This window comes from Balaenoptera physalus (assembly GCF_965194825.1).
Source record: "Balaenoptera physalus genome assembly, chromosome: 2".
In the NCBI taxonomy this organism is placed as follows: Eukaryota; Metazoa; Chordata; class Mammalia; order Artiodactyla; family Balaenopteridae; genus Balaenoptera; species Balaenoptera physalus.
Window position 1 is genome coordinate 100,747,145 of NC_138883.1, and position 27,605 is coordinate 100,774,749.

The 27,605-nt window shown below is 42.4% G+C and overlaps 1 protein-coding gene and 1 long non-coding RNA gene across 5 annotated transcripts in view; one reads left to right on the top strand and one right to left on the bottom strand.

The window, feature by feature from the left end:
- RAB27A (RAB27A, member RAS oncogene family) overlaps positions 1-27,605 on the bottom strand; it is a 71,078-nt gene that overhangs the window by 32,792 nt on the left and 10,681 nt on the right. Inside the window, exon 2 of one of the 4 annotated variants that reach the window (XM_082448203.1) lies at positions 25,184-25,275. The exons of 2 other annotated variants lie outside the window; for them this stretch is intronic. The gene's annotated coding sequence lies outside the window, so the exon portion shown is untranslated. Of the gene's footprint in view, positions 1-22,990; positions 23,084-25,183; positions 25,276-27,605 lie in introns of those variants that run through there. One more of the 4 variants, XM_082448204.1, reaches the window with a different exon arrangement.
- Positions 1-27,605, top strand: part of LOC309654371 — a 350,754-nt gene that overhangs the window by 13,211 nt on the left and 309,938 nt on the right. The gene's annotated exons all lie outside the window — the stretch shown is intronic.

Genomic DNA, 27,605 nt, shown 5'->3' on the forward strand with positions numbered 1-27,605 from the left:
TCAGAGCTAGATTGTTCATCATAAAAGCATTTTATAATGGGGAATTCCCTGGTGGCCCAGTGATTAAGTCTCCTCGTGCTTCCATTGCAGGGGGCCTGGGTTCAATCCCTGGTCGGGGAACTAAGATCTCACAAGCCGCGAGGAAAAACCAAAAAAAAAAAAAAAGCAGCATTTTATAATGTACCAAGATATGAGTAGGGGCAACTTGTGTTTACCAGATGAGCCCTGGCTACAACTGTCTTAGATCACTGCAATTGCTATACCCTGAAGTGAAATACATTTACTTTCACTGCAAAAGCAAGATGTGTACTGCCCAAGAGTGAGGCTCCCCATTTCCACAAAAGGAGATAGCCTCTGCCCTCTGTGCACGAGACCTTCCTCTTCTCAATTTCTGATCTAGTGTGATAGGTTTCTGCCCTCCTGAATAGGTTGACAGTAGAATAGATGAAATTATAAACAGAGCTTATCTTGTTTGTGCAAAGATCTTAGGTAGAGAGAAGTAAGTAGAAATGTAATGGCTTTGAAGAATAGACAGAAATTGGAATCTGTTTCATAGTAATATAATAGATCCACCCTTAACACTGAGAAGAGAGGTACATAGCTAAAAATTGACAATCTAAATTTACATATAATTTGGCTTAATATTTATAAATGTGCCTGTTACACAGGAATATTCCATTTTCCCCAATTACACAAAGTGAAAAGACTAAATTATGGTATTTGATGATATTCCAACATAGCAAGTTATTCAGAGAAAAAATAAAATCATCTACAAACACTGTTGAATTAAATATACATTCCCAAATACTGCCAGCACATCCAAATATATCATTTGCAAAGCATCCTTCAGCCATTTGCAATTCCTTATGAGTATTAAAGAGAAAGACGAGAATAAAGAAAAAATAAGCAGTCTCAATCCAGGAGTTGACCTACTATTTCTGAAATGTTACCATCACCTCAGTAGGTGACTAACGTAAGCCAGTAGTCAAATAATACAAGCAACTACACATTAAGAAAGAAGGGGGCACTGGAATGATTCTTGAAAGTAGAAAATGTTCTTCTGGAAGACCACTGTCAACGACTCAAATGAGATACTGGCTTTTTTGTTTTATTAAGATATGGAGATCATCGATTCATTTATTCAAAAGACATTATTTGCTGCCCACGCCTCTTTTACGATCAGAATATAATTGTTTACAGAAATTTATGGAAAGTAAATACTGGGTGTTATTTACTTACAGTTTGTGACAAGTACACCTTATTTTATAGACACAGGGTAATAGGAATAAAGGCGTACTACAGAATCTGTCCTTTGTAAAATATAGACAATACAGTGGCAATAGGAGTGACTGTTTGGTTTGCTGAGTAATATCTCAAATAAGGTGAAAGTAGCCCCGTAACGGCCACAACCACACGTCCCTGCAATGGAATGTCCCACCCATGGCTAAATGTGTTTCCTAATGACACCGTGAAGCAGGAAATTCTTGGAGAATTCTTGGAATTCTCCAAGAATTCCACAGAAGTGCAAAACCTGTAAAGTCTACTCCCACTCAGCGGTTGCTTTTTGTGAGCACATAGAAAACAGTAAGACATAGGTGTTGGAGTCAGGGTCTCCTCAATTCAAACAGGGGACCACCACCTACCGGTGTAAAGTGAGTAGCAAAAATGCATGATGGAGATCAATATATCGTAGCTGCTCTTATGACTAAGAGAGATTAAGGTTTGAACACTGACCTTATGGCATCAAGACTGGTGCTTTTTCCACTGTTCCTTAAGAGGGACACTGAACCTACTAAATCTCCTAAAGAATGGAGTAAAACTGTTTTCCGAAAATGGAAAAGGAGGAGCGACCTAAGCCACCTGGAAGGTAGCTGCAAGACCAACTGATTCATAGAGGGAATTCTGCTGTTAAGTTCTGAAGAGGTAGAAGTGGAGAGCCTTTGGCTGTGTCAGAGTGATGCCAAACTCCTGGGCCCAAGACTCAAAGGTGGAAATATTAGGAGTGACTGTGCTGTTACCGCAGCCAGGACCGGAAGGATTACAAATCAAGTAGCACTCAAAGGGCTTGAAATTGAAAAGTGCACTTCCATGAATTGGGAGATTGGGATTGACATGTATACATTGATGTGTATAAAATGGATGACTAATAAGAACCTGCTGTATAAAAAAATAAAGTAAAATTCAAAAAAAGGAAAAAAAAAAAAAGTGCATTTCCAAGGTTGCAAAACACAGAACACCTTTCCATTTATGACCTAGAAATGGAGTCAGGGATTCTTGCCAAGCCTGGTCCTCCCGGAATATGCGAGGGTTGTAAGGTCTCCGACCAACACAACCTAGCTGCCCTCTTGCATCTCACCTGCCTCAAAGTTTTTCATGTGCTGCAACACAGGAAAGATGTTGATTTGTCAGAGGAAATGCACCAAATCAAGAAGAGAATCACTTCACTTTGTGATGGAGCAATGATGCTTCTTTCATTCCAAGAAAAATTTTAGGATGGAAAAACAGTTGTGAATTAAAAGAATCAAGACCTGTTGAGGATGACTGTCCAGATAATAAAAACAATTAGATTAATATCCCTGAGTTGGCAGTAGCTGGGGAGGAGAGGGATTCCTTTACCATTGCCTTTTTTAAAAACTAGAATGAGTGCTCTATATTTATTCACCCCGTAGAGACACTGTGTCCAGAATATACCACCACCCTGCCTTTCCAGACCCAATCATTTGCATACCAGGATATTATTTTCACTGTTGTTTTGTAAGGGTGACTTCTACAGTGTACTGTAACCATTTCCCTGACTTCTTAAACAAAGGGCATAGACCATACCTCAACTTTTCTGTGATGAGATACTGTAACTGTATACTTGCAGAAACTGTAAATGGTGAGGGCTCCTATTCCACACACCCTACTCTGAAGGCTAAGATGAAGCATCAGTTTGGCACACAGATACTTACAAAGGCCACTAGGATGCACCAGACAGGGCTTCACCTCTCCCTCGTCTTGCCTACACCACAGCCTCACCCGCGCTGACCACACCAGGGCACAGCTGTTCTCCACCCCCAGGGATATGCTTCTCAGGTGCAGTCTGGCTTATGAAAGCACACAGGATTCCATCTCTTCACAGCTAGTTTTCTTTTTTTTTTTTTTTAATAAATTTATTTGTTTGTTTTTATTTTTGGCTGTGTCGGGTCTTTGTTGCTGCACACGGGCTTTCTCTAGTTGCGGCGAGTGGGGGCTACTCTTCGTTGCGGTGCACGGACTTCTCATTGTGGTGGCTTCTCTTGTTGTGGAGCACAGGCTCTAGGCACGCGGGCTTCAGTAGCTGTGGCACGAAGGCTCTAGAGCACAGGCTCAGTAGTTGTGGCGCACAGGCTTAGTTGCTCCACGGCACGTGGGATCTTCCCTGACCAGGGCTCGAACCCTTGTCCCTTGCATTGGCAGGCAGATTCTTAACCACTGCACCACCAGGGAAGCCCCATGCACAGCTGGTTTTCTTTCCCATAGTCTCCTATCCACCCTACAGCACCCCCATGTTGGGTTCTAACAGTCCCACTTCTATCCATTACCCTGAGCCTCTCTACTCTTCCTTGTCCCTCATCTCCATGTACTCTTCCCAAACTCCAGTTTGTGTGTGCAAAAACTGACCTCACACCAACAACACCAGTTCATGAATACTGGTGCTTTCCTTGTAACAGTGAGCTGCTATATCAATTTCAAGGTACTGGACTCTCCTCCATAAGCTCATTTGCTACTCTGTCTTCAGGGACTTCTGCTTTTCCAATAAGGAAAATTTTCCCCCAGCTAAGTCTGGGAACAGAGCCATTTCAGAAACCCAAGTGCTTCTCCACTGTGCCAGTTTGGGGTTTACCATATACTGATGAAAAGGCAGCATACTGACACAAGTTAATCATGAGTTTAAAAAACTAGTGTCTGAGGACTTCCCTGGTGGCGCAGTGGTTAGGAATCCACCTGCCAATGCAGGGGACACGGGTTCGAGCCCTGGTCTGGGAAGATCCCACATGCTGCGGAGCAACTAAGCCTGTGCACCACAACTGCTGAGCCTGTGCTCTAGAGCCCACAAGCCACAACTACTGAAGCCCGCATGCCTAGAGCCTGTGCTCTTCAACAAGAGAAGCCACCGCAATGAGAAGCACGCGCACCGCAACGAAGAGTAGCCCCCGCTTGCTGCAACTAGAGAAAGCCCGTGTGCAGCAACGAAGACCCAACGCAGACAAAAATAAATAAAAAACAAATAAATTTATTTTAAAAAACTAGTGTCTGTAAATATTCTACCATGTGTTAACTTAGTTCTTTTAAAAACAGTAAAATAGGCTCAGAAAAATCAAACTGTTTCCTGATGTTTTAGCACCACAAAACAACAGTACTAGGATTCTTAGCCTCTCTCGTTTGGTGTCAATAAGCTCTAAACAGCCAGCTATAGGTCTTCCTGGTCCTCGATCAGGTCCACTCTCTCCAGTTAATATACTTACAATACATGTTTAACTGCTCCCTAAATATCATATTCTTTAATAGCTGAATCAAAAGGAAAGAAGAGAAACTCACCTGTGGTGCAGGTCCAATCTGATATACTTCCTATTGATTCTTGCCCCGTTCCACCTATGCAGTAGGCAGTCTTAGCAGGGACTGTTTGCATTTCTATCAACAGCTGTGTACAGACTAGGGCGTGCCTTGGGTTTACTTATGCAAAAGAGGACTGAGGTACTTGCAGCCATCCAGCCTATTTCTAAATCAGCCTGTCAGATCACAGTTGGCTTTTTTGCGATTGTTGTTGTTTGTTCTAATTTTATTACCTTTGAATCAGTAAATGCTGCCTAATATCAAATTTGGGGGGATTTGTTAAGTTTTACGAATGTCCCCTGGTTGCGTAAAAAGGATCTGTATTCCCTGTTTGTTGTATGCAGAATTACGTATGTACTAGTTCAAGCTAGTTAGTTGTATTTTTCAATCTGATATATCCTTGTTTATGTTTTCCTACTTCACCTGTTAGGTTCCGAGAAAAATACTGGATCGTATTTATTTTTAGAAAATAAGCACAAGACAATGTCTTAAATGAGATGAATATAACACATCATAAAAGAATAAGGCACTGCAGTTCTTATTAGAGAGGCCTCAAGTCTGTGGAACTCTGGGACCCATTGAGGTTCTTTAGGAGTCTATAAACTTTTATTCAAATGTCCTTTTTCCTTTATTGTTATTTTTTTTAACTGGAATAAAAACTTAGAGTCAAATGAGTTATATACCACATTTAGAGACCTCCAAATTGTTCCCTTACTGCCTGGCTAAGTTATTTGCTTCTGCATTTAGTGCATACATATTATTTGGAATTCTTATAAATGTGTCATTAATTGAGAAGGCTATAATTTGCACTAGGCGTTTGTCATTCTCTTTCCTTTTAAAAAAAAATTTGGAGTGGATTCACATGTCCACTCTTGTGAGAATATTTAAGGAAGCATATGTGAGCCACACTCAGTAAATGACAGCAAGGCTCAGGCACATCTGTTCAGCACATGTTAGCTTTTCTCCAGTTAGGACAGTCAATTGAGCAATAAAGAATGAACACAGTATGCTGCATCCTAACATTTTATTATAGAGCACTGCAGATATGATTTTATGTTTGGAGAGCTTCTTATCTGACTTAGAGCTACGCTAAGCTTGGGTTACTTCTTCTTCATAGCAGATCAGTGTTTTCACAGCCAGCTGAATACTCTTGCATAGCGTCTCAGAAAAGCTACATAATGTCACTGCAGCAAATCTTTCGCTCCCTCAGAAAACTGCTCTGGTCCAGCTGGTTGCAAACTTTCTTTAGCAAGATTCTTCAAATGAAATCTTACCTGGCACTTTAACATATAAAACAGGTGAAAGTAGAACCACTCTGGTAAAAGAAGTGAAGGTAAGACCCCACCTCCAAGGCCTGTGGACCCAACAAAGTCCTAACAAGTGCTCCATTGTACACATGTGGAAAATCAATGTGGAAAGCTCGACCTCAAGTGGCTCTGAATCATCTCGTTTACCTTCAACTTTGTACCCAACACTTCCTGTCTGCCTGAACACCTCAAACTGACACCTCTACAAGGTATGCTACACTTTTTTATTCAGCATCTCCTAAAAATGCCATCTCTCAAATCTTGTCCCCTTACCACAACCTTAGGACTCTTCTTATCTAGGATTGAAAATCTGGAATGTATTGGGTGACCCTGGTAAGAATTCCAAGAAGGGCTACCTGGAGCTTCACAGAATAAGTCTGTAGGAAAGGACAATGATCATTGGGTCAACCAAAGGGAAAGAAGAGCTCTGGATCTAAGGCTGAACAGTCCAGGGAAAAATCTAGACCAAACTGGCAAGAAGTGAAGCAAGGGGCAGCATCCCCCTTGGGACAGAAAACCAGTGTCCTTGAAAAAGGGAACTACTGGGAGGATGTTTATAACCAGCTACACTGGTGATCTTTTTCCAAAGGGCATATAAAACATAGCCATGTCAGTCTCAATGGACTCAACAACCTATGCTTGGGTGGAACCCTCAGAAGTCAAGATATGCTTTGAAGACCACAATGAAATGTTGATATAGCAAACTTAAAATAACTGAGAATATATTATTTTGTGCTATGTCAGAAGCCACTTTGTACTAAAGTACAGCACAGGATAACACAAAGCAGCATACATTTAAAAGAAAATACTGATGGGAGAAAAAATTCTCTCCACTAACTTGACTTTTTTCTATAAATTCAGAAGAAATTGCTAGTATTGTATTTTCTCCATAGAACCCCTTGTTCCAGCTAATGGCTATGTCACGAGGAATGTTTCATATGAAAGGACTGCTACTGGGACTTCCCTGGTGGTGCAGTGGTTAAGAATCCGCCTGCCAATGCAGGGGACACCAGTTCGAGCCCTGATCTAGGAAGGTCCCACGTGCCGCAGAGCAACTAAGCCCTTGCACCACAACCACTAAGCCTGCGCTCTAGAGCCCACAAGCCACAACTACTGAGCCCGCGTGCTGCAACTACTGAGCCCGCATGCTGCAACTATTGAAGCCCGCGCGCCTAGAGCCCGTGCTCCACGACAGTAGAAGCCACCTCAATGAGAAACCTGCGCATCACAATGAAGAGTAGCCCCCGCTCACCGCAACTGGAGAAAGCCCACACACAGCAACAAAGACCCAACGTAGCCAATAAATAAATAAATAAATTTAATTTAAAAAAAAAAAAAGGACTGCTACTTAGAACCATTAGAAAGTTCCAGGGAAGGAGGAAAGGGCATGGGGAAGATGGGAACAGAGCAATCCCTAGTGTTCCCTACCAGAGCAGGCAGTCTCATATGAAGATGGCATAGAACCAACTTCAGGCCAGAAGGGGGAGATACAAATGGAGGTCCCAGACAGGTGGACAAAGTCACATCAAAGTCAAACACCAAAAAAGTAAGGAGCAGATCAAAAAGGGGAGGGATGGCTTGTGGATTTGAGGAATTCAGGAGGACAGCTAGCCATACAGACTGGGAAGACCACTTGCTCATCAGAGCCAGTAGGAACAACACCTAGAAAAGACCCAGGTAGTTGTTACTTTATCAAAAGCCAGAGAGATTCTTCCCTTCTAAGTCAGGGCAATTTATTCCATCTACTTGCTCTCCCCTGCTTAACCCATCCAATTTCAAAGGCTCCCTAATCAACCCAAACAGGTTCCTTCACTAAGTGTCCTCCTGCTGCCCTGGGCAAATGGAAAAGTCAAGCATCCAGGTGAGAACTTGGTTCCCAAAGCCATACCTGTCTTTGTCATCAGCCAAGCCTGGGATAAGGACACCTATGGGAACCAAGCTCCTATTTTCTTTTTTTTTTTTTTTCTTTTTGGATGGGTAAGAAGTGGATTTATTTAGAGAGAAACACACTCCACAGACAGAGTGTGGGCCGTCTCGGAAGGGGAGAAAGGCCCAGGCTCCTATTTTCTGAATGCACCTACGAGAAAGATATTTGAAGGCAGGGGACTAAGAATATAGGGACCAAAGTCAGTAAGCAAGACGGCCGCTCAGAAAGAATCTACAGGGCCTTGTTAAAAAAGAGTGAATAAATAAACATCAGTATAGATTTGCTAACACAAAATAAAGATTCTGTGTTAGCAAGGAAACTATGAATCAGCAAGAGAACAAGCTTCTATTAGGAAACTGGACATTTACCACATACATTCTAGTGCAAGAGGTTTTACATTTTGTTAAGATGCAAAATGTTTATTAACTCAGGAGATGCAGTGTGATTTTCCAAACCAAAATCTGGGGCATGAGGTCTGTCAGTGGATTTTCATGACCGTTTGGGGAAAAAGGCAGAATCGGGAATATAGTTTAGTTATCAAAGTACTGGAATTTCTAAAGCACCTCACTAATTTATAGGGCAAATACACATAGAAAAAAGTGAAATGAAGCAGTATCAGAAAAGCCATGGAGTTGGCCATCACAACACACCTCTGGGCACAGAGGACACGTGCAACCATTTGAGTTCCCTTCACTTCTGACCATCAGGGCTCAGGACTGAGACCCTACTGATCGCCGTAGTAGAGAAAGGGGAAGGGAAGTTGTTTCAATGGCAACATCTTCACCTACTTACGTTCTTTTTCTCACAGTCTCAGTAATTAACAGTATGATCACGAACTAAGACAAAAGTTTCTCTATCCATTCCACTCTCACCCTGGAAACCAGTCCTCCTAGGCCACATCATGCTCTGGATATTCCTCTAACCAATGTTTTCTCAATATGTATGAGTGCTTTATCTTCGTTAACTTGGACGGGTATTACACTACTTCTGAGTACTCCTCTCCCATTCCGCAGCTGCCCAGTAAACTTGCGTATTGCCTGGACTGTTCTTCTTGTGTGTCGCTTCCCCTCCACACCTCACCGCTGGACTTAAAACAGGCCAGCTGCCACTCAATTGCTAACTGTGTCTACCATCTGGCTTTCTCTGACAGCCTTTTCCTTCCTCTGTTTCCCTCTGTTCCCTGCTGATTTCATTCAGGAATGACTCATAAAGTGTCTTGGAGCTCCACTGATAGCTGCTCTTTTTTTTTTTTTTTAATAAGTTTATTTATTTATTTATTTTTGGCTGTGTTGGGTCTTCGTTGCTGCGTGCAGGCTTTCTCTAGTTGTGGCAAGCGGGGGCTACTCTTCATTGCAGTGCACGGGTTCCTCATTGCAGTGTCCTCTCTTTGTTGCAGAGCACGGGCGATAGGCACACGGGCTTCAGTAGTTGTGGCACGAGGGCTCAGTAGTTGTGGCTCACGGGCTCCAGAGCGCAGGCTCAGTAGTTGTGGCGCACGGGCTTAGTTGCTCTGCGGCATGTGGGATCTTCCCGGACCAGGGTTCGAACCTGTCTCCCCTGCATTGGCAGGCAGATTCTTAGCCACTGAGCCACCAGGGAAGTCCCTAGCTGCTCTTTTTTGGTAAATTAATTTATACTGGCATTCAACTCAACAGTATTTGATAAGCAGTTTCTATGTGCCCAGTACTGTGTTGGTAACTACAAATGGCACAAAAGAAATACGCGAACCCTCAAGAACTTGGTAATTGGGATGAGCAAATAAAATGAACTCACTTCCAACAAAGGACGAATAAGATAATCAGGAAGCAAAATGTCACCCAGCCCAGGATATCAAAAGTGAAATGGGCTTGAAGTCAGAACACCTGGATTCTGCGACTTACTTCCTAGCTGTGTGATCTCGGGCAAGTCATGTAACCTCTCCCAGCCTGTTTCCTCAATATGGGAGTATTTATCTAGCAAGATCACTGGGAGGATTAAAGACCCCAAGAGGTCAGAAACAGGGCACAATCTGACCAAGGCTTCAAACAGAAACCAGGGCCTTAGCTGAACACCTTCAAAGCCGGAAAGGATTTAGCTCAGTGGTGAGGAGTAGGAAAGATGGCATGTTTGGTGCAAGAGCATGTTTTGACTGCAATGTAACAAGCATTGAGAAGCCCTGTTAACTACTTCAAAGGCTACGAATGTAAATATGATATAGTTCTTTCCCTCAAAATTTACAGTCAGAGAAACATAAGACAAGTCCACAAATAACTATAAAACTGGCTATAAACTCAAAGGAATGCTTATGAGGCAATGTGGCAAGCTGAAGAGGGCTGGACAACGAACCCGTCAGTGTGCGGGGTACTCGTTTCAGCTCTGCTACCATCTGTGTGTGATCCAGCATGGCTCACCACCCATCTCCGGGCCTTGTTTCCTCAAATATGAAATAAGAGGGCTGAACTCAATGGTCTCTTCCCTACACAAACATTCTACGTTTGAAGAGTTTAGCCACGAGAAGTTTAAATGGGGTCATGGTGGCAGCTGTCCCTCGTGTCACCTCTCACTCCTTAAAGACGAGAGCCTAGACATGAGCATGAGATGAAAAAGATCCAAGAGACATCTGCATTGACTGTGTGGATTCTTGATGGTAAATAAAATGGTTATGTATTAAAAAAATAATAATAATAAAATGCAGTGTCTCACTGGGTAGAGGAGGAAGCAGCAAAGAGAAAGTACTACAAAGGATGAAACTGGGTGACCAAGAGAGCAAAATGGGGCTGCTGACGGAAACAGGATATCTGAAGTGGGGGAAGGGAGAAAGCTGAAGTGGGCAGAAGGTTCTTGTGGGTGGCCATCAGATTTTTTTTTGGAGGGAAAAGATGATGAGATTGGATTGGGAGAGACTGAGAGGGGTCAACAAAGCCACATGACAGAGGAGTGCTTGAAAACCATCCCCTTTCACTATGGTCCCACATTTATCCCTGTCCTTGGGACAGAGGCAGAGGGGCTAACAGTGAAAGGTCCAAAAAGAAGGCCATGACTGTACAAACCACAGAAGAGGGAACACACAAGACCAAGGATCACAGCAGGGTGTTCTCACCCAAACTAAATTACATGAGACATGATGGGCGGTCCCTGCTGTTCTGATGAAACTTCATTTGCAGACATCACGCCTCTAGTATCTGACAGTAAGTAAAAAGGAAATGTCAAGGAGGACAGCTGGCTATCTCTTTGCCTCTAGACTGTTCTCTCCTTTGGGGAGCCTTTATTAGGGCACCAATTCAGGTTCAAAACATCATCCTATATCCCACTCATCTGACTACATGTTAATAAAAATACATACTGGCCAGGAGTATATCATTTTCCTTCAGCCTCATTCTCTGCCTCTCTCACTTGGCTTGAAATAATTACCACTTTTACCGCTGATATTAAGAAATGACAAGCCCAAACCCTTTTCTAATTACTTAATGCCTGTGGGTTTTCAGAAGAGAATTAGCTAACTAGACCATGTCCCCCATGTTTTTGTTCGCATTTAAAATAAAACAACACTTCTATAAATATGCATGTGCACCGTCTCCTGATGCATGCCAGCAAGAGCTTCTCCAGCAAATTGCTTGGCAACCTTTTTCATGCTATTTGTTTGACAAACTGGGTCAAATGCTCATAATCGAAGGCCACAGATCTGGGCATTCCAGCAATGCCAGGCCCTGCCTAACAGGCCTAAGAAGGGTTTACTGTCTCAACACATCTGAACCAATTCAGAACATACCAGGGGAGAAGGGTAGATACCAAAGAGAGACATTCCTGGGGCATAGGTATGTGCGTGTTCAATAATATTCAGTACAAGACAATGCCAAATTGTTGTCCAGCATAATCGTTATACTCTCCCAGCTTCACATCTTCACCAACATTTTATTGTCAGACTTCTCAAAATGGTAACACACTGTAATCTAAATCAGCATTTCTTTGATTGCTAATGTGGTTGAGCCATTCAATTTCTTTTTCTTTTTTTTTTTTTTTTAACTTGTTGGCCATTTGATTTCTTCTTGTGGAAGAGCATAGTCATGTCCTTTCCCTTTTTTTCTATTGGGTTGTCTTTTTCTTATGGACATGCAGGAGTTCTTCATATATTCTGGCTACTCGTCCTTTGTCAGTTACAGAGGTTGCAAATATCTTCTTCCTGTTTGTGGTTTGTCTCTTCACTTTTTTTTTTTTTTAATTGAAGTATAGTTGGATTTGCAATGTTGTGTTAATTTCTGCTGTACAGAAAAGTGACTCAGTTTATATATATATATATATATATAGAGAGAGAGAGAGAGAGAGAGAGAGAGAGGGAGAGAGCGCGCGCAAGAGATTCTTTTTTATATTCTTTTCCATTATGGTTTATCTCAGGATATTGCATATAGTTCCCTGTGCTACACAGTAGGGCCTAGTTGTTAGTCTTTTCACTTTTTTAATGGCTCGATCTTCCAGTAGTCATATCTATCAATCTTTTATAGATAGTTCTTTTTATATCATGTAAAAGAAATCCTTCTTTACCTAAAATAATAAAGATATTCTTCTACATTATTTTCCAAAAGATTTTGCCTTTCACATTAAGTCTTCAATCCAGTGGGAATTTTTAAGGTGTATGTAGGAATCCAATTTCATTAGTTTCCCCAGAAGGACACCTAATTATCATAGTACCATTTATTGAGAAAAATTATCCTTTCCCTAGTGAGTCACCATATCTGGGCAGATCTGTTTCAGGGCTCTCTCTTCTGTTCCTTTGGTCATTTTCATTACCCCTGGGCCAATGTCATATGGTCTTAACTACTACTATGGCTTTATAATACAGCTTTATATTTATTGTTTATATCTGGGAGGACCAGGCCCCTCTACCTCACTGTAGACATCCTTGACCTTTCACACTTCCATCTAAGTTCCTCAAAAACCATAAGGAAATTTTGATTTGGAGTACGTTAAATCTATAGATCAAATTGAGAAGATTGACATATTCATGATATTGAATCTATCCATGTAATGTATAATCTGTACCTTTATTTATGTCTTCTTTAATGCCTTTAAAAATGTTGTCAGGGCTTCCCCGGTGGCGCAGTGGTTGAGAATCTGCCTGCCAATGCAGGGGACACGGGTTCGAGCCCTGGTCTGGGAAGATCCCACATGCCACGGAGCAACTGGGCCCGTGAGCCACAATTACTGAGCCTGCGCGTCTGGAGCCTGTGCTCCGCAACAAGAGAGGCCGCGATGGTGAGAGGCCCACGCACCGCGATGAAGAGTGGTCCCCACTTGCCGCAACTAGACAAAGCCCTCGCAGAGAAACGAAGACTCAACACAGTCATAAATAAATAAATAAAAGAACGTGAATTTCTTCAAAAAATGTTGTCAAAGTAAATTCTCTTCATAAAGACCTTGTACATTTTTAGATTTACTGGTACTTTATATTTTTGTGCCTATTATAAGTGACATCTTTTAAATATATATAATATATATGTAGTATATATATGTAGTATATATATATATACACACACACACACACACACACACACGCATATATATATATATATATATATACATATACGTTCTATATATTTCTTTTCTAGTCTTTATAACTTTTATTTATATTCCTTGTCTTACTTTACTAGTTAGGACCTCCAAAAGTATTGAATAAAAATCTTGTCTTGATTCTAACGTTTCACTGTGATGAATAACATTTGCTATAGGTTTTTGGTACACACTCTTATCAGGTTAAGGAAGTGCTCCATCTATTCCTAGTTTTCTAAGAATGAGTGTTATGAATGCATATCAATTTTATCAAATTTCGTTCCTAAATCTATTGGGAAAATTATGTGATTTTTTTTCTCCTTCTCTCTGTTAATTTACAAGCTTTTACAATTATTCTGCCTTTGATCTTTATTTTTCCTTTCTTCTAGTTTTTTCTCTAACTTTCCTGACTTCTCCTCTTTACCTATACTCTCTACCCAAGAATTCTCTTTCAAAGTCATTGTTTCTTCCATGTGCATCCCTGAGGAGAGGACGCTATAGTTCTCAGAATCATTAATAAATATTTGAATGAATAAAAAAATGAAATACCTAATAAGTATCACATAATTGAGAGGATTTACTCAAAACCAATCTTCAAATGTAACACATCACGTGTACATAGGTTGCTCTAGCTTGGGGCCAAAAGAAAAAGGTTACTCAAGATGCAGTCAGTTAGAGACAGAAGTAATTATCACAGAAAGTTTTCAACTGAAATAGTCTTTTACTCCCTAGAGAAATATCAGAAAATCATTAGTTGTCTTTTGAATTTTCTTTTCAGTACTATGTTGGACTTTAAGTGCTGGGGTTCAAGTGCCCCCCCCATTATAACACCTAGCAATGAGGGTAACAGATTTCAAAAATGGTAAGCATCTTAAGAGAGATAAAAAGTGATGCTTATATATATTTTGCAATTCAACACTATCAGCCAAAGGGGCCAGCCCATGTCTCAAAACCTTGGTTCCAAACCTAAACCAGACCAGTCACAATGATCATGTAATTCGTACAATCTGAGGATAGAGGGGAAAATATAGTTATTTCCTTTTGCTTAAATCAGGGTGAACAAATCTGATTTGTGGAATGCTGCATCAAGGGAGGTTATACCTCTAGAAAAGACTGGCCACGTTCTATGTTAATGAGGGGTTATTATATGTTTGTTTTGTTCATTCATTTAATAGTTGCGTGCCCACCAAAGGCAAACACTGTGCAAGGTGATAGAAATGCAAATAAGACAGATACAGCACCTGCTGCCCCGCCCCAAATTTACCATCTAATGGAGAATATTGACCACTGAAGCAAGACTCCAAGTGTGGTTAGTACCTATGGCTGGCATAATGGAAGGAGCACATGAGATTAACACCTAACCTAGATACAGGTGAGGTGGGTTCTGAGAGGAAGTGTACAAAGTGTTTGGTGTCTGGAGATGGAGAAGTTCTGTAAGTAATTTGCAGCCCTAAATAGTACATTAAAGCTGGGATTCCCTGGGGGGAAAGCACTCTACAGTCCAACAGTATAGAACAGGAGAGAATAGAAAAGCTGAAAGATCCAAAGACCCTCATCCATACTCTCCCCTCATCCCACCCCACTGCCCATACACACACACAACTGTGTGACTCACCCTGAAGGCTACAGTTTAAAAAAAAAAAAAAATCAATGTATTCCCCAGATACTTGGAGAGAAGACTATGACAGTGAGTATGAAATAGGTTCCTCATCCTTCTTGCCTTACTATACCTCTCTTGTTATGCACTAGATCCTACCCAATCTGCCATTTCCCTCTACTAGTCAAAAAATGTGCTTTTCATGTAGATGGCTAAAAAGCACATAAAAAGATGGTCAACATCACTAATTATCAGAGAAATGCAAATCAAAACTACAATGAGGTATCACCTCACAACAGTCAGAATGGCCATCATCAAAAAGTCTACAAACAGGGCTTCCCTGGTGGCGCAGTGGTTGAGAATCTGCCTGCTAATGCAGGGGACACGGGTTCAAGCCCTGGTCTGGGAAGATCCCACATGCCGCGGAGCAACTAGGCCCGTGAGCCACAACTACTGAGCCTGCGCGTCTGGAGCCTGTGTTCCGCAACAAGAGAGGCCGCGATAGTGAGAGGCCCGCGCACCGCAATGAAGAGTGGCCCCTGCTTGCCACAACTAGAGAAAGCCCTCGCACAGAAACGAAGACCCAACACAGCCAAAAATAAATAAATAAATTAATTAATTAATTAAGTCTACAAACAATAAATGCTGGAGAGGGTGTGGAGAAAAAGGAACCCTCCTACACTGTTGGTGGGAATGTCAACTGGTACAACCACTACAGAGAACAGCTTGGAGGTTCCTTAAAAAACTAAAAATAGAACTACCATATGATACAGTAATCCCACTCCTGGGCACACATCCAGAGAAAACCATAATTCGAAAAGATACATACACCCCAATGTTCACAGAAGCACTATTTACAATAGCCAGGATGTGGAAGCAACCTAAATATCCATCGACAGAGGAATGGATAAAGAAGATGTGGTACCTATATACAATGGAATATTACTCAGCCATTAAAAAAGAACAAAATAATGCCATTTGCAGCAACATGGATGGACCTAGAGATTATCATACTAACAGGAGTAATTCAGACAAAGACAAATATATGATATCACTCATATGTGGAATCTAATTTTTAAAAATGATACAAATGAACTTATTTACAAAACAGAAACAGACTTAACAGATATCGAAAACAAACTTATGGTTAACAAAGGGGAAAGGTGGGGGATAAATCAGGAGCTTGGGATTAACATACACACAGTACTATATATGAGATAGATAACCAACAAGGACCTACTGTATAGCACAGGGAACTCTACTCAATATTCTATGAAAACCTATATGAGAAAATAATCTGAAAAAGAATGAATATGTGTATACCTGAATCACTTTGCTGTACACCTGAAACTAATACAACATTGTAAATCAACTATAATCCAATAAAATTTTTTTTAAATGTGATCTTATCACTTTTTAAAAGGCGACATTTTGGACTTCCCTGGTGGCGTAGTGGATAAGAATCCACCTGCCAATGCAGGGGACACGGGTTCAAGCCCTGGTCCGGGAAGATCCCACATGCCACAAAGCAACTAAGCCCGTGTGCCTAGAGCCTGTGCTCCTCAACAAGAGAAGCCACTGCAATGAGAAGCCCGCGCACCACAACAAAGAGTAGCCCCTGCTTGCCGCAACTAGAGAAAGCGCACGCAGCAACAAAGACCCAACACAGCCAAAAATAAGTTAAAAAAATAAAAAATTTTTTTAAAAAGTGACATCTTCATTTTAAAATTAAAGAAGTTGAAGGTACATTTCTAAACTCTGGCTAATTATTTAGGATGCACTTTTGAAAAAACTTTGCCAAGTTTTTTTTGTTTCAATTGGCCTATACAATTATACTAAAGTCTGTATTTAACTCCATGAAATACACTTATTTTATCAAGGATGTTAGATGAGACATGACCTAGAAATGAAAACGGGCAATTAAATAGAAATCAGCAAGCAGCTCTCAAACAAACTTCTAGAGTCTTTCATCCTAAGAAAAGTAAATTAAACACCACAAGAATATATAGAATTGTAATTCACACCTGACTCCAAGGAGCCCCAGGGCCATTGCCAGCAGTAAGTTTTCTAACACCATAAAAACAAAAACAAAAACAAAACAAAACAAAAAACAGACTATCTTCATTCTGTGATTTCTATAAACACTTAATCACTTTTAGTTTTTAAACACTTTTCAGAACTATAAAAACTAGACTACATGGGAATCTATTTTTTTAACACACTTTTAAGTGGCTTTAAAGGAAAAATTGGGGGGACTTCCCTGGTGGCAGAGTGGTTAAGAATCCGCCTGCCATAGCAGGGGACACAGGTTCAGTCCCTGGTCCGGGAAGATCCCACATGCCGTGGAGCAACTAAGCCTGTGCACCACAACTACTGAGCTTGTACTCTAGAGCCCGCAAGCCATAACTACTGAGCCCACATGCCACAACTACTGAAGCCCTCGTGCCTAGACCCCATGCTCCGCAACAAGAGAAGCCACCGCAACGAGAAGCCCATGCACCGCAACAAAGAGTAGCCCCCGCTCACCGCAACTAGAGAAAGCCGGCGGGCAGCAACGAAGACCCAACGCAGACTAAAATAAATAAAGAAATAAAAAAATTTATATAAATAAATAAAGGAAAAACTTGGCTCAAGAGACAAATGCAGGGACTTCCCTGACGGTCCAGTGGTTAAGACTCTGTGCTTCCACTGCAGGAGGCGCGGGTTTGGTCCCTGGTCAGGGAACTAAGATCCCGCATGCCGTGAGGCACAGCCAAAAAAAAAAGACAAATGCAAAATTGCAAAAATTATAAAGGATAGGATGATGTGGAGAATGGCTGTGACAGATACGGAAGTATTTCCCAAGAAATATACATACACCAAATGTCCTTAAATATAACCAAAACTAAATGCAAAATGATATATAAATATCAATCTAAAAGGTGTTAATAATTTTAAATAAAATTTGACAAGTGGACTGTCCTACACCAATGATCCAAAGATACACCAGCAAAGCCTGAAGACACTGAGGAGGGAGAGCCTGGTATGAATGACAGAAATTCAGGTCGTGGCTGATGAGCACATCAGTTCAAACATCATGCCTGTAATAAGTTAGCACTGAGAACAGGCCCTGTGCTCATTGCTATGTTAAGCACCTAGAACAAGGCTCCAGAAAAGCAACGGTCTAATAGAAGCGCTGTACGTGGAAAGGAACAACGAAAATGCAGTGGAACAAGAATGTTACAGAAATAGGCACACAATGCTGGGCAGCCAGGAGGCCTGGGGCAGAGAGGGCCAGAGGGGCGGGGAGCCCACTATGCCGCCTCACAGAGGGGCACCTGAGCCAAGGACTTACATCAGCACACAGAGACACAAGTGACAAATGTGAATGAACAAAAATTACACAGTTCACATATGATGTGGTAAAGGACTTCACCTCATATGTCAAATAAGCATTATCTTTTAAAGATAACGGAAACCATCAACCGAAATGATCACCGATGCCAATCCGAAAGGTGTAACCAAGTTTTGATGGAATTAGGTAAGGGCTGTCTGACATTCGAAGTGCAAAACACAGGCCAGGCTTAGAGCCATGAGAAGGGAGCAGATGCTGGGGTGACTGAATGGGAGGGTGGGAGTCAGGGGAAAAGCATTTGCACTTGCAAAGGTCTAAGAGGGAAAAGGCTACGATTCACTTAGGGGACCTCAGCAGATGCATGCTGCTAAAGGGCTGCACGGGGATGCGACAGGAGGTGTCCCAACAGGCTGAAAAGATGGGAGAGAGTTGGGACCTGGGCCTGAAAGGACTCTTATGTGGCACTAGAAAGTCTTGTGTTATCCTCTGGGCAATGGAAAGCCACTACAGGCTTTTACGAAGAACAGGAACACAAGGTCTGTGTCTTAGAAAGATCTTTCTGGCAGCCACATGGAGACTGGGAATACACAGAGGACCAGGAAGCTATGAGGAGAGACAGTGAGTGACATGTGTTGGTGACAGTGGGATGAAGAAGAAGGGATTAATTCAAGATAGATTTAGGAGGCAGAAAATCAGTATAATTTCTTAAGTGACTGGTATAGGAGTTAAAGATAACCAAAACTGAATGAAAGGTATTATCATTAACTAAGAGAGGAAAAGCTGGTTTGAGATGATTATAAGTAACACTCACTGACTACTAAGCCCTTTAAAATATTAACTCATTAGAGCTTCACAACCCTATGAATTCTCTAATTTACAGATGAGAAATCTCATGCGTAGAAAGGCTAAGTAAGTTCTCCAAGGTCACACAGCCAATAAAAGGCAAAGCCAAGATTTGAACCCAGACACACTCTCAACTACTATGTTATACTGTATGGAACAAGACCAATTAAATGTCCCTCATGTCTCAGGGACATTCAGGGAGTTGTGTTTAATTGGCATGTGGAAAATAGAACCAGGGCTCAAAAGAAAAACAAGGGTTAACAAGATGGATTTTAAAGCCATCAACACAGTTGATTTACTGAGAAAATGGGAGAGATAAGATGGCCTTTTAGAGTGAAGAGCCAAAATGTAAGGCTCAGCAAGAGAGATCCAAGAAGGACCCTAGGAAGGAAATTTTTCAAACGACAGTCCATAGGCTGGGTCAGTCACCACCGCACAGAGGTGCCAGCTTAAAGCCGTCTGGACTTTCTCCTTCTTGTGAAAACAGAGGATCCATTCAATATTTGCTGAGTGATAAATCCAGCACTTACAATAAAGGACCCCTTTACAGATTACATCAGGGAGAAGAGAAGCCCAACAGAGGATGAAATGGGGAAAACAAGAAAACAAATAGACAAAAAAAAAAAAAAAAATCAATGCTGTCAGCTCTTGGATGATTTGCATCTGTGTTTGAGCAAAGTGGCTCCTGCCTCCAGAGAAGCAGCAGCAATGCAAGCTCACCTCTCATGCAGCGCCCTCATCTCATCACCTCCCTACCCTCCAACCCCCACCGAACCCAGCCTCTTCTCTGCCAAGAGGGCAGGGCCCCAGCCACGCCACAGCAACCCCGGGAGCGCCGGAGAAAGCAGGAAGGTGTCCTCTTGCAAAGACAGCCCCAGAGAACGATGGCTTCTGCAAAAACCAGCTTTTGTTTTTAATGGGCCTGTTCCATGACTCATCAGCTATCACATATGCTGCACCCTGGCTCAAGCTATAAATCAACCAAGTTCCTAGGGAGGAAGAAGGGAATAACAGCAAAAGAGAGAAGAGAAGCAGAGGGAAGTGGGGAGCATGTCCTCCGTGAGCACTCAGGTACTGAGGGACTGGAAAGGGCACATGCTGAAACAGCGGCAGAGGCAGCCCTGGGCTCCCAGCACCTGCCAGACAGGCGCAGGTCCTGGTTGCCATGGCGCCATCCTGCTGGCCGGTAATGTTGCATCAGCCTTCTCTTTCTACCACAGTTCCTGTCTTGTGGGCGGCAGCGGCAGCAAGAAAGAAGAAAAAATGTTGTTTGTACTCTAATGGCCGCTGGGTCACTGAACACTGTGCCTGGAAAGAATAAAGGGAAAGTGGAAAGAGACAGAGAAACTAACCAAGGTGGGAGCAAACTCCTTTGGGAGGTATTAAATACAACCTGGACATTCTATGGATGAAATGCCCTCACGAATAAACACTCCTCCCCAAAACTTTTTTTTTTTTTTTTTTAGTACTTACAAGAATCTCAACAGAGAACGTCGGCTTTTTATCAAGTCTCTTTCTCATGGGATTTTTTTTTTTTTTTTTTTTTTTGGCCACACCATGTAGCATATGGGATCTTAGTTCCCCAACCGGGGATGGTCCCCTGCAGCGGAAGCGCAGAGCCCTAATCACTGGACCACCAGGGAAGTCCCCCTCTCATCTGATTTCTGATGAGACTTTGGGTTCACTCCTAGGTGAAAGCATGAACTGTGACCAAGAAAACAAAACGATGTACTGGAGTGGAAGTCAGGACACTGCCTTGGCTCTGACACTCATCAGCCAAATGACCTGAGCACTTTGAAGCCTCAGTTTCTTCATTTGTGAAATGAGGAGGTCAGGCTAGATGAATGTTAAGGGTCCTTCTACTCTCCTCACCTATCCTGAGGGTGTTCTGGAGCAAGGGAGCCCTTCCAGGTGCCCTTGTGCCAAGATGCTGATTGTGTCTCCAGGGACACCCAACAGTGAAAGTGGCCACGACTCAATGGAAGAGATAAGTGAACGCACACTCACGAAGTTATAGCCGTACATATGATTAAACCAATGTTAGCGGGCAGAGACCATGTCTTATTTACCTTCACACACTCAACACCCAACACAGTCTAGGCACTTGGCTTAATAAATATTTATTGCATGCACGTGGAGGCAAAGTGTGGTGTAATGAAATCTTCCAAATTTATCTGTTATGAGTTGAATTGTGTTCCCCCAAAATTCATATGTTGAAGTCCTAACTCGTAGTACTTCATAACATGACCTGATTTGGAGAGAGGGTCCTTAGAGAGGGTATCAAATGAAAAAGAGGTCATTAGGGTGGGCCCTAATCCAGTGTGACTGGTGTCCCTGTAAGAAGATTTCTGAACAAAGACACACAGAAAAGGAAGATGACAAGAAGAGACAGAGGGAGAAGACTGCCATATACAAGCCAAGGAGAGAGGCCGGGAACAGATCCTTCCTTCAGAGCCCCCAGAAGGAGCCACCCCTGCCAACACCTTGATCTCAGACTTCTAGCCTCCAGGACTGAGACAAGAAATTTCTGTTGTTTAAGCTACACAGTCTGTGACACTTTGTTATGGCAGTCCCAGCAAACTGGTACATATCTAAAAGTAGGGAGAATTGTATAATAAGATACCCCATCACACTCATCACCCAGATCTTTCATTCCTGCATACTATCACTAAGCATCTCTAAAATAGATGGACCTTTCCTCACAATGCTGTTTCCAAACATCACAAAATTAATAATTTGAAGGCAAATTTAACTGACAGAAGAAATACACCTTATACTAAAACACATGCTTATATAATCCTCCACTAGAGCTATTAACAATATTGAAAACAAAATCCCAATAAGCTTGAATTTTTGTGGCTAAAATGCTCAGAGGATGAGCAAGACTCTTAGAGCAATTCGATTCCATAATCGGCTCTCTTATTCAACATATCATCTGAGAATAAAAGCCTCTGTTACTTTGTTAAAGTACAGAAAAGAAAGGAAGAATGCAGTCAGTATTCATACTCACTCTCTGGTAATTGAAAATGCACTTTTCAAACTAAACCCAAGAAATTTAGCAGATGTCTTGAAGTCTTTGTTTAAAAAAAATTTAACATGTGCAGTGGTATTTTATGTTAACTTGCACATGTTTTAAGTACTTGAAAATTGGCATGGCAGAACTCTACCTCCCTCCCCACCACCAAAAAAAGCAAAACCATACCTTGACAAAGTATAAATCGCTGGTTAATTTTCCTAAAACTTTAGAGACTGGCGTTCCCAATACTTCAACAATTAGACAACTTGGAATCACATGTCCTCTTCTAAAAAGTTACTTTTTGTCTAATACAAAGATGTGAAAGTCAGAATCGCCTACTTGTAAAAGTTTTTCAAAAGAGCCTTTTGAAAAGCAATTTGCTCCATCAACTTTCCAAATCAGGCATCTCTGTAAAAACCCACAATCCAGCTAATTAGTCTCAGCTGTTCGTCATATGGCCTGCAAACCAGTCAAGTGACTTTGCCCCTTTCAAGTTTTTACTAAAACCCAATCTCCTGGTCTCTCAGACAGAAGGTGGCTGTATTCACCGCCTTCCAATGTTAGAAGACTCATACTTCAACTTTTTCTTTTTCCCCCCCATTAAAAAATTAGATGTTTCTTGAAAAAACATCTTTAAAAGTATTGTGTTCTCAAGGCCCTGAAGGTTTATATTAATACTGTTTCTTTACAAATACAAGGCCTGAACCAAACAAACACCACGGGAGATCAGTGTTAAGTGGCAGAAGTGATGGGACTGCCCACACCTCTCACTCTGGCCTCCAGACTCATGAGGAAAACTCTCTACCGCGCGGTCCACCCAGATATCTTGCTGGCATCTTAAATTCAACATGTCCTGCCCTCCACTTACCTCCTGTGTTCTTCTCTCCAGACCCTGCTTCAGACCCTCTTCTCCTCCTGCGTCTTGAGTAACACAGTCCGAACACACACCCAGCCAGACATCTGACGGTCCTCAGTGGCCCCTCCCTCTCACCCCTCCCACTTCCACTAGCCACCAAGTTCTAGGGCTCTTTCCTCCTCTTGCCTGTATTCCAAGTGTTTCTCCTTTCTCATTGGATGGCTACAATCAACCACACGTTTGGTTTTCTGGCCCCCAACTGGGCCCCCCCCCCACGGACCCATCCTCCACGCCTCACCCAAAGTGATCTTTCCAGACGGTAAGCGGGTGTCCATCACTGTCCTCTGTAAAAGCAGCCAACGGCTCCCCACCACCTCCGCAGTGGCATCCCCACTCCTCAGGCCTCTGCCTTCTTTGTCATCCCTGCCTCCTGACTCCAGCCACCACAGCTAGCTGTAATTCTCTAAACCAGTGATTTCCAAAATGGGAGAGCAGGGTCAGCAGCAGCACCTGGGAAACCGTTAGAAATGCACATTCGTGGGTCCACCCCAGGCCTATGGAAGCAGAAATTCTAAGGATGGGGGCGGCCAACAAGCCCTCCAGGTGATTCTGATACGCTCACCAGAGGGCACCTGCTCTAAACCCACCAAGCCCTGTTCACCCAGAGACTCAGTCCTTCGGCTCCTTCTTCTGCCAGTAATGCTGCATCAGATGCCCCTTCTCTGTGCTCACTCTTCCTAGAACAGGTTAACCCTGTATGGTAATTATCCAATTTACTTCTTGCTGGTTGGTGAATATCTTTTTTTTTTTTTCTTGGCCGTGCCACGCGGCCTGTGGGGTCTTAGTTCCCCAACCAGGGATCAAACCCGTGCTCCCCTGCAGTGGAAGCACGGAGTCTTAACCACTGGACCGCCAGGGAAGTCCCTGAATATCTTGAAGACAGGAATTGTGTCTTATCTGACTCACCCGTCCCACAGATCACTAGTTGAACACAAGCCTGTCACTGGGATAGATGCCGGGCGTAAAACGAATCACTCTATCCTTTGCCTCTGGGGGAAGCCACCCTCTCACTTTGACCACTCAAAGTGTGACTGAAGACTCCACCGATACAATCTACACAATCCCATCACCAACCTGAAATGTGAGCAACTGAAAAAGCCTGAACATAGCCAGTCTGACATCATCTGGTAAGTGACACGGAATTTTCGGTTTATGTGGTTTATAAAGGAAAACTTATATACTCCTCTTTTCTCACAGCAACCTCTAGAAGGTGGAGAATAATTTATTAACGTTATGTACCAAAATGTTTAAATCCCAGATTAAAATTCATTATAGTTAGCTTATTCTAAATTACAGTAGAAGCTGAGTAGAGTTTCTTATTAGCACTCCTCAGCCTTCAGTGTCCTTAGGAATCTTAGGATTTTGTTAAAATGCTAATTCTGATTCAACAGGTCTGGGTAGGGCCCAGGATTCTGCATTTCTAAGGAGCACCCAGGTGATACCCAGGTAACAGTGATGCGCCTGGTCCTAGAGCTACACTTTCAGTAGCAAGTAAAACTTCAACAGCCCCATTTTTCATAGAACTATAAGTCTTCTCCTTAGAGCAACACAACCTTTTTTTGACCACTTTGCATTGAAAGCTTTCTCAAACGTCTTTCAGGCTTCAGGATACAGACGGCACACGAAATACATTTAGTTCCATTACCTCCCCAAATCTCACTAGTATAACAAGGAAGAGAATTTTATTTCTTATAGACATAAACTTACAAAAACAAAGAGAAAGTGAGTGGAAACAACAGGAAGAAAATGTGGCAAGCTAGAAAGTATCGAATAGATGAACAAGAGGTAATTGATTAGCAGACCCAGGAAAGCAGACTCCTTACCTGCCATTAGAGAAAGCCAACAAGCAACTCATCACAGAATCTCCAGAAAGGCTTAGGCAGTTGGAGCCCCAAACACCTCTGAGGGAGGGGATAGGGTAAAGTGGGGCTAAAAATGGTGGAAGTCTGTTTACACCCCAAGCCCCACCCTTGCCAGCCTTGTAACTCCTCCAGCTCTGGCAGTAGTCGAAGGTTTATTCTCTGGAGAGAGTAGAACTCCGAGTATCAAACTCTCAGAGGGTCTCTGAGTCATACCAACTTCAGTGGAGGCAGGGGGAGGCACTGAGAAGTTGCAGAGTAAGTATGAAGACACCTCCACCCTCACCTACACACTGGACTTCCAGAAGGCAGGCATACTCCACAGACAGGTGGTTCAAATGGTCTTCTCGGGAGAATCTGCCCAACCCAGGAGGGACGCTGAAAGATACAAAGGAGCCCATGACATGTCAATCTAGCTAAAACTATGATGTACCTGTTGGGAGAAGGAGGAGATGGAAATGGTATACGTGTGTGGTAGGGGTAGGTGGAAAAACAAGCTAAAATTCTCTTCTTCCATAGTAAAGCATCAACAGATAATGCCTAAAACTGAAAAATCGGCCATAGAAATATAAGTACGTCATTTAGAGACAGGGGATATAACGACCAGCAAGAGTCAACTCATTGCAAGAACTGAAAGCAGTTGACTCTGGGGAGCAGGAAATGAACTGGGGGCGGGGACTCTGATGGCTTCTCCTAACAGGCCTTGTAGAACTATGCCCTGATAAAATCTTTAAAATTAATTAATACAAAATGAAAGGTAATGCCCAAGCTTAAGTTTTTTTTTCTTGGATGACTCAGGCCATCACAATAAACACCCCTAACGTGTGCTACATCCTCAGGATCTAGGGCCTACACGGAAACAGGATGCTGAGGATCTGGGCCCTGGAGACAGGCTGCCTGGCTCTGAATCTCAGCTTTACCACTCACTGGCTGTGTGACCTTCAGCAAGTTACTTAACCTCTCTGTGCCTCAGTTTCCTCATCTGTGGAACCAGGATAATAACAGGATTATCTTGTAAAAATTGAATTATGTAATACCTATAAAGTGCTTAAAACAGTGTTTGGCACATGGTAAATGTTCAATAGTAGTTATTCTTATTAAGGTATGTTTGCCCCTGTAGTAAAAGCCTCCTGACACTGTATTGATTTTGTCTTTTATTAGTTTATATTTCATTCTCCCTGCCCTCACCTTCTCTGTCAGTTAGCCAGCTGTCCCTCACCACAATAATCAGCGTGCCTTTCTAGGGTGACCCCTTCCCCCGCCAATGTGCAGCTTCTAATTGACAAGGCACATGGAAACCAAATAACCAAGATTAGAATTATGTATAAAATGGAGAAAAATGGGCACCACAAAATGTTCTGAAGGTCTCTCTGTGAGGCAAATCTGCACATTTCCATATACAAATCATCTATCTGACAATTCAGAACCCTTTGGGCTTACTTTCTAACTATCAACTGTAGGTCAGTGCACTGGGTGACACTCAGGGAAACCAACCATCCCAGTTTACCTGGGACTGCGTTTTAGCACTGAAAGTCCTGCATACCTGGAAACCCCAGTCCCAGCACTGGTTAAATTACTTAATCCTTTTGAGCCTGTTTCATCAGCTGTAAAATGAAGGCTAATATTTACTTTGAAAGTCTATTGAGGATGAAGTGAGAGAATGTTCATATAATTCCTGACACATAGTAAGCTCTCAATAAATGATAGCTCTAGCTACTGGACTCAGTTACCTATTGTTATTACCAACTCTGATCAGTGGCAAAACAAATTATCCTTAGAAACTTAACCTGTACCTTGGTTATTTTCTTACTGGAAAAATAATTTACCTTTTATACAATGGATTCCAGGAAGCTGAAATGTTTGCTTTCATGAATTTCCTTCCACCCTTTTCCTACACAATTTGTTTCAGGGACTAAGACTTATTAAAGAAATGTAATATTTCAACAATGTTGACTTCTCCCCTGGGCAAAGGCCTGAGAGGTTTCCACCAGCTTTGGATACATGCGTCTTTTCTACTACAGAAGCCCTGGGGTACTTATGTTAGTAGTTGCTTCTAAACTTCTGGACAGAAATCAGCATTCCAACTCACAAAGAAGGACATCAGACATCATACCTGAAATTCTTTTTTTAATTTGCATCTCACTTTTTTCCTTCATAATGGCACCAAATCATTGTCTCCTAATGGAGTAACAATGCATTCACTAAATATGTCCATTCTATGCCTGAAAAATAAGGGATCTTATCATCAAACAGATGAAATGCCATTCTGACCTCAAAAGCTGAAGGAAATTGCTCACATCAGGGCAGTCCACCAACACAAGGGCGAAGCTGCTATAAGAAAAGTTGCACAATTTGGGGTAGATAACTGAAAGGGTCACAAGTTACTCAAAGCCAAAACATGGCCTGGGCACTCTAAGAGGCAGCAGAGAGCATGAACCACCAGGCATGTAAGAGACTTCTCTGTCCAGGCTCCCAAGCTCCCACCTCCCATGCTCACATTTCTTCTGCCAGAGTCCCCACCCAGTGCCCAAGGCCTGTGAGCAAAACACTGGCGAACCGCAGAACCTCCGAGGAGCCTTGAGAGACATCTGGTCCAACTACTGAGGCAAGAGTGATTGGATCCAGGAGAGAACTTCTCCAAGTATGGCCTGATGCCCACTGGCAGCAGAGTCACCTGGAGCACCTGAAGAAAATCCACCCAGGCCCCT